General features: G+C 29.7%; 4 non-coding genes across 4 annotated transcripts; 2 read left to right on the forward strand and 2 right to left on the reverse strand.

The window, feature by feature from the left end:
* The first annotated feature begins 2,341 nt into the window (after positions 1-2,341).
* On the forward strand, positions 2,342-2,412 carry TRNAC-GCA (transfer RNA cysteine (anticodon GCA)). Its single transcript has one exon. It is a non-coding gene; the product is annotated as a tRNA-Cys (tRNA).
* A 2,146-nt stretch (positions 2,413-4,558) lies between these two features.
* Positions 4,559-4,632, reverse strand: TRNAD-GUC (transfer RNA aspartic acid (anticodon GUC)). The gene has a single exon. It is a non-coding gene; the product is annotated as a tRNA-Asp (tRNA).
* A 457-nt stretch (positions 4,633-5,089) lies between these two features.
* TRNAY-GUA (transfer RNA tyrosine (anticodon GUA)) lies at positions 5,090-5,173 on the reverse strand. The gene has a single exon. It is a non-coding gene; the product is annotated as a tRNA-Tyr (tRNA).
* Positions 5,174-6,114: 941 nt separating this feature from the next.
* TRNAT-GGU (transfer RNA threonine (anticodon GGU)) lies at positions 6,115-6,186 on the forward strand. The gene has a single exon. It is a non-coding gene; the product is annotated as a tRNA-Thr (tRNA).
* The last annotated feature ends 1,314 nt before the right edge of the window (positions 6,187-7,500 follow it).

The raw sequence follows: 7,500 nt of genomic DNA on the forward strand, positions 1-7,500 counted from the left end.
CGCATGAATTGCTAGAGATCCAATAAGTCCAACATTGATTCCTTCAGACGTGTCAATTGGACAAATGCGTCCATAGTGACTAGGGTGGATATCTCGTATCCGAAAACTCGCAGTTCGCCCCGTCAAATCCTCCAGGGCCCAAATAACTCAATTTTCTCCCATGAACTATTTCCGTCAATGGATTAGTTTGATCCAAAACTTGAGATAATGGGTGTAATCCAAAAAAAAGATTCATAAGTCGTTGTTAATGGAGTTGAAGTCACCAAATTCTGAGGAGTCGGTATCAATTTATGTCTAATTGCTCCACATATAGTTCCTCTAACCATATTTTCTAAACGAACCAGGGCCAATCCAAATTGATCTTGTAATAGATCTGCTACAGAACGAATACGTTTATTTTTCAAATGATTTATATCGTCAAGTAGAGCCATTCAAATTTCATGCCAATCAAATGATCCGCAGCTGTCAATATAATCGCGGTAACAAAAATGTATTGTTCTGGGGTATATCAAGATTAAGCTTTTGGTTGATATTTCGTCGACCAATTTTTCCTAATTCACATCTTTGTTGAAAAAATTTTTTTTTGTAATTCTTTCCATAAAGATTCAGAAATACCGGATCTCCGCCAACACAAGCAAATTGTCGATAAAACTCCAAAATGGCATTTTCTTTTGACCCAATTTTTTTTTATCCTTATCATTTAGGAAAGACAACGAAAATTTCAGGATAACAAACATTTTCTAGAATTTCGCTTAAATTCGAACCCATAGCTGATGATAGAACTAGAATAGATATTTTCTGTTTCCTACTCACACGAGCCCATATCCTTGCTTTTTTATCAATCTCTAATTCTAATCTACCCCCCCAGTCTGATATTATAGTGCCAGTATAGACCGGAATTCCGTTAGGGTCCAATTCTGAACGGTAATAGATACCAGGACTTTGCTAATATTTGATTGATTACTATTCTGTATATTCCATTTACTATAGAAGTTCCCCAGAGAATTCATTAGAGGAATATTTCCAACAAAAATAGTTTGTTTTTGTATATCTCTACTACTTTTCCAAATTAATCCCGCGGATATATATAATTCAGCAGAATATGTAAGTGATTCATATACAGCATCTTTTTCGTTTATCAAGGGTTCTAATAATTGATATGTTTCGGCAAATAATTGAAATTCAATTTCTTGATCTGTATCCTCAATTTTTGGAAACTTAAAAAGCCCTTCTGTTAAGCCCCCGATCAATGAACCTACAAAACCCTTCAAATTGTATCTGATTCAATCCAGTAGTGTAGACATTTCTTCATTTTCACTCCAAGCATTTTCAATTTCCCGTGAATTTTATCGAAAAATATTCCACGATTTGCTGTCATGCTTCATCAAATTCATGCTTCATCAAATCACATGAATCCATTTAGCAATATTGGAATTTCTATTCTTTATACTGAATTACATGAAATCTTACCTAATCCCGTGTATCAAATATTTCTTAGTGTATGAAATACCTATTATGAAAAGAGAAAGAAATATTAGAATTTGATACTCAACTTCGAAGGAATTTGCAACAAAACAAACAGATAGAATCGAAAGTCTAATCTAAAAAAGGATTGGAAATTTCTACGGGCATTTCAATATTTTTTTTAGGAATCTAAAAAAATGCATTTCATTTCTATCATTATTATGATATTACATATTCAAATTCAATTGGATACAAAAAAAAATCCATTCGAAATTGTCAAGAAAAGATATATTTTGAAGTGAAGTATTTTGGAGAGAATTGGGGAGAATATGATTAGAGTATGTTATGTGTAATGTAATAAGGCTTGTATTTTTGAAACATGCATATATTTAACTGCAGCTATAGATCTGTCTCTAACTTTATTGCAGTCATATTTGTTCAGGATAACAAACACATAACATGTTGTGTGAATTTTTACAAATTTTCTATTGAAAATTGTAAAAAAAGAATAAGCACGATAATTTCTTGAAAATACCGTATAGTATTGGTATTCTATATCTATATAGATATGGATAAGATACTCGATTAGATAATATCTGTGTAACAGATCAAATTGATATTCTAGGGTTTACATATATTGAAAGTTGCTGTTATAATTAGAATGAACAAAGTTAAAAAAAAAAGCAATATTGATTGGTTATGTATCAATTTTTATTTTCTGATCTCATTAAGAAAAAAAAATTTCTATTCAAATATTCAAGAATAATTCATAAAAGAATAGTTAACGGTTGCGATTTGTCTCAAGATTGTTTTTCAATTTTTCAATAGAAAGAAAAGGGGGGAGTATTCTCAAAAACTTCATATCTATATTTTTATTGGCGGCATGGCCGAGTGGTAAGGCGGGGGACTGCAAATCCTTTTTCCCCAGTTCAAATCCGGGTGTCGCCTGATCGATAAGAAACTGTAAATGAAAGATTATATTACGTTTTTTTAGAAAACTTTTTTTCCAACAGAAGCAAGCGAGGGAAAAGGAGTCTTGAGAATTGCGTTTGATTCGAAATTATAAGCATCAGTAGCTTAAAAAATGTTGTAAATATTTTTGTCTCGAATTCAAGGAAAGATTCTAGTAGTGAAAAGGAATCCATAAATTTAGAAATGATAGTTCGTTCACTACACAACTATTGTAGTGTCTGTCTCCTGACTGGGTCTTTTATTAGATTGGATTAAGAATAAGTCGGATAGGAAAGTCCATTTTTAGGTAGAGAAAAGGCAGAAGAAAAACCTTCTATACAGACTAATTTAAAGTTTATGAGTGCTTCCACATTTTATCAATATTATTTATTTAGATCAATTCTATTTAATAGCTTTAATTTAGCTAATTCGCTTTCGTAATATTCAAAAAAAGTATTCTTTAGATTTTCATATTCTATATTCTAATAAAATTAAAAAGTTTTGATTCTAAAATCGAATAGAAAAGAAAAAAAGTTTTTTTAATTATTTTAGAGAACGAATTGGGAGACATTTAAGGGACTATTTCAAATAGAAAGAAGAGTATAAGTATGCAAATGAATCTGTCTTGATTCTTTTTTTATGAAATCCTTAAGGAAATGATAAAAGAGAAATCTTAATATTCCCACCTGGTAGTAACATTCATTGACTTATAACTTCCTATAATTTTTTTATGTTTAATGTTTTATGATTTTACTAAAAATAATCAAAAAAAACTTTTTAGATGTTCTAATAACTAATAAATAGAATGAATTCTTGTTTTTCGTGAATGATGTTAGCCCAGAATCCTTTTTTTGACTCTGTAATAGCAATTCCACTATTATAGTATAGTATTTTTAGCGAATAATACAAAAAAAAGAATAGAATAAAAAATTTGAAAAAATAATGAAATAGTTCCTTCATATTTATAGAGATAGGAGACAAAATTTACATGGATATAGTAAGTATTGCTTGGGCTGCTTTAATGGTAGTTTTTTCATTTTCCCTTTCCCTCGTAGTATGGGGAAGAAGTGGGCTATAGGGATACTAAAAATTGAGTTAAGGGATCCAAGTAACCTTGTTGATTTCTACCTGAATTTTTGAATTTCGAAACTATTGAATGAAAATATTTCATTTAAACTAATACTAATTAATTGAGTTCAAATAGAAAATCTATCTTGATTCTATTATATTTTAGTAGTGTAATGTATTCTATGTATCTTATAGGAATTGAAAATACTCTTTCAATCAAACAAATATTTTCATTATTCCCATATTCCTATTTTGAGAAAAACAAGGGAATCAAAAAGAAGAAGAAATGGATTCCTATTCCAATCAAATTTTTCTTAAAATTTCTATTTCGATGAACTGACGCTTAACCTGGTTATATAGATATATATATATATGGAAAATGGCGGACCGTGTAATAACCATTCCTGTTTTTTTACCCCCTTTTTTTCCTAAGATACCGGAATTGTTTGTAAAAAGAATCTGAAAAAAAAAATTGGACGCAATTCTCAGATAGTAGAAATCAAATTGATTTCTACTATCTGGATTACGCTGATTGTACGATCATTTTTTTAAATCATTCATAAAAATGAAGAAATCATATTTCAGTGAAATTAGTCACTTTTACTTACCGTTTTTACATAAATTATAAGTAAAAAAGCAGTAGGAACTAGAATATAACAGTGCAGTAGCAATAAATGCGAGAATATTTACTTCCATAATCTTTATTATGTTCTATTTCTCTTAAATTTCTAAAAAAAAAATTCGGGATTTAATCCCATAGAAATGTTCAATCTTTCAACAATGGTATAAATTGGATTTCAATGATATCAAATCGGATCAATATCATGAATCACAAAATCTGAGCTATCAAATCAACTCATGAAATAGTATAACATAGGAAGATCTTTTATCCATACTAAATAAAACAAAAAAACATTTATTCTTGATGAAAGTCCAAAATCCCTTTCCTTCCTTTTTCGGCGAAACAAATGAAAAAGCAGGGGGGGGCCCCAAATAAAATTTTGTTTATCAATTTGATTCCCTACAAATACACAAAAAAGGAATTTATTTTTTATTTTTTTGGATTTATATCCAACGGGATTGACGGGGCTCGAACCCGCAGCTTCCGCCTTGACAGGGCGGTGCTCTGACCAATTGAACTACAATCCCAGGGAAAGGGGTGTACTGTATAAATATTTTTACGGACCGTTTCTGTCAAACCTTTTCTTTTTCTATTTCGGATTCGAACCTTTTTGTTGTAAATGAAAAAAGCGCATTTTTTTATATATTGATATGTATATCGATATCCACTTTAGTGAGATCGACACAAATTACTCGTAATCCGTTTCTTATTCTTATTCTATTAACAAATCGATTGAAAATTGAATCAATGAAAAAAAAATATTTTTTTTTTCAATTTTTCCTTATATTTTCTACTTACAGATCTTGACATGAATACCGATTATTAACAAGATTTTGAATTTGTGGAAAGAAATATGGAATACAGAAAAAAAAGAAATAACCTTAGATATGTTTAATATTTTGATTCTTCCGTATCATAGCACATCAGTCATTTCCAGAGAACTATAAATGGGTTATAGAATTTCATAGTGGATCGGCAAATTCTTGGGCCGAGCTGGATTTGAACCAGCGTAGACATATTGCCAACGAATTTACAGTCCGTCCCCATTAACCGCTCGGGCATCGACCCAGCACAATAGGAAGAATACATTTCAGTTTTTATTGAAAATTTTTGATCAACTTCCTTTCGTAACACCCTACCCCCAGGGGAAGTCGAATCCCCGCTGCCTCCTTGAAAGAGAGATGTCCTGAACCACTAGACGATGGGGGCATACTTGCCCGACCGCCATTATACTACGTTCATAGTATGAACAGTTTTTTGCAATTGTCAATATAATGATATGATTCGATAAAAAAAAATATTTTTCGTTCTTTCATAATTCCATAGAAATTTTTTATTAATCATTTATATTTCTAAATTTTTTTATTCCAGTCATAATAAGAAAAAAAAAGAAGTAATGTTCCAATAAAGAGAAAATTCTTCACAGGAATGATTCGTTTGTTGCAAAGGACGAGAGGTTAAAACTTCATTTCTATCATTTATTACTAATACTAAGATTCGATAGGTAGATTTATATCTAATACTAAGAAAAAAAACTTTGGAAAATAGAATTTTTCAATAAAAAAATAAAAATTTGGTTTAGGGACAGAACATATTGAATCCATTTTATCAATGATTCGATTTTATCAATGTTTCGATGAAATATTTTATTTTGTGAGTACATTTATGTATCAATAAAAAGAATTTAGTGTTATGATTAGAATGACTTCAAGAATCCATTTTGAAATAATATATTTGATATGGATCAAATCCAATCTTAATCAATTCTTTTTTTTAACTATATTCTATTCACTAGGTAAATCCAATTTTTTGTTCTTTGATGAGTCATTATACAAATAATAGATATTGATGTACATGTATTCTAATCCCATTTATATCATTTAATTTATATAATTTATATAAATTTATAGAAATAATTTATATAAATTTATAGAATAAGTATACACAGTAACAAATATATGTACTAGTCATGCTAGTTCCTTATTTAGAAATTGAAAGAAAGAAAAAGGGCCCTTTTAACTCAGTGGTAGAGTAACGCCATGGTAAGGCGTAAGTCATCGGTTCAAATCCGATAAGGGGCTTTTTACTTTTTTTTTCAAAAGCAATAGTCTTTCTATTTGAAGGAAGAATAAAAAGATTCTTGATATTTTGAAAAAGTTTCTATTTGTAATAAAAAAGAAAAAGTGTAAAATTCAATAATGGAAAAATAAAAAAAAGTAAGTGGACCTAACCCGTTGAATTATATTTATATCTACTATTCTGATATTCAAATTTGATAAAGATTCAATTCGAACAATTTTTTTTCTTTTTAAGACTTTTTTCGTTTAGACTCCCTAAGAATCTCTGAATATTTCCAATGAAATCTTCTTGTTTCTGAACTAAGAAAAAAGGTTATGCCTTTTCTTTACTCAGAAGGGCCTTAATACGAATTTCAAGTTCCACCAAACAAGTTTTTTTAAAATTAAAATGAAACATATTTTTTTCCATAAATTTCTATTATTTCTATAAGATTAGATAGAATCTTATAGAAATAATAGAAAAATACATTAAATTATGTCTTCACATATCAAATAGTTTCTTTTCATATCGATGTGTACGATATTTTTCCAGCAATTCATATATATGAGACAAAAACTTTCATTTACAGTTTTTTCTTTTTATTATAGTATTTATAAAAAAAAATGAAATACTAAAGAAAAAACTGTAAATGAAATAGAAATTTAGAAAACCTATGATCCTACAGTAGTTTCCTAGACAAAATAGAAGTCAATTCACAACCAAACTTCAAGAATAAGTTTCTTTGATGAAAGGAGAGAAATATGTCTGAAGATCCGCTAGGTATAAGAAGTGAAACAGGGGATCATTTGTTTCTTGAACAGTTCTGAAAAAAAAATTTCTATCGGATTTTGGAGTCATAGCAGATTTTATGATTGATGACTTGGAAGATTTTTAAGAATAGATAAGGAATAACCACATCGAGTTCATGGATTTGCCCTAGATATCAATAGACCCATAAATGATTTTTTATTCGAAACCGATTAGAAAACAAGGGAAAGTATACTTATATATTCTATATATATATAGAGAGAGAAATGAATAGAGATAAATGATCAAGGTCCGTCCCATCTCTGAAAATGCTCTATGAGGTGTTGGGAAATGGTTGAAGTAGTTGAATAGGAGGATCGCTATGACTATAGCTCTTGGTAAATTTACCAAAGATGAAAATGATTTATTTGATATTATGGATGACTGGTTGCGGAGGGACCGTTTCGTTTTTGTGGGTTGGTCCGGTCTATTACTCTTTCCTTGCGCCTATTTCGCCTTGGGGGGTTGGTTTACAGGTACGACCTTTGTAACTTCATGGTATACTCACGGCTTGGCAAGTTCTTATTTAG

Source organism: Vigna unguiculata, unplaced genomic scaffold (assembly GCF_037176805.1).
Source record: "Vigna unguiculata cultivar grain cowpea cultivar isolate G323 ecotype 2 unplaced genomic scaffold, ASM3717680v1 ptg000146l, whole genome shotgun sequence".
NCBI classification, from domain to species: domain Eukaryota; kingdom Viridiplantae; phylum Streptophyta; class Magnoliopsida; order Fabales; family Fabaceae; genus Vigna; species Vigna unguiculata.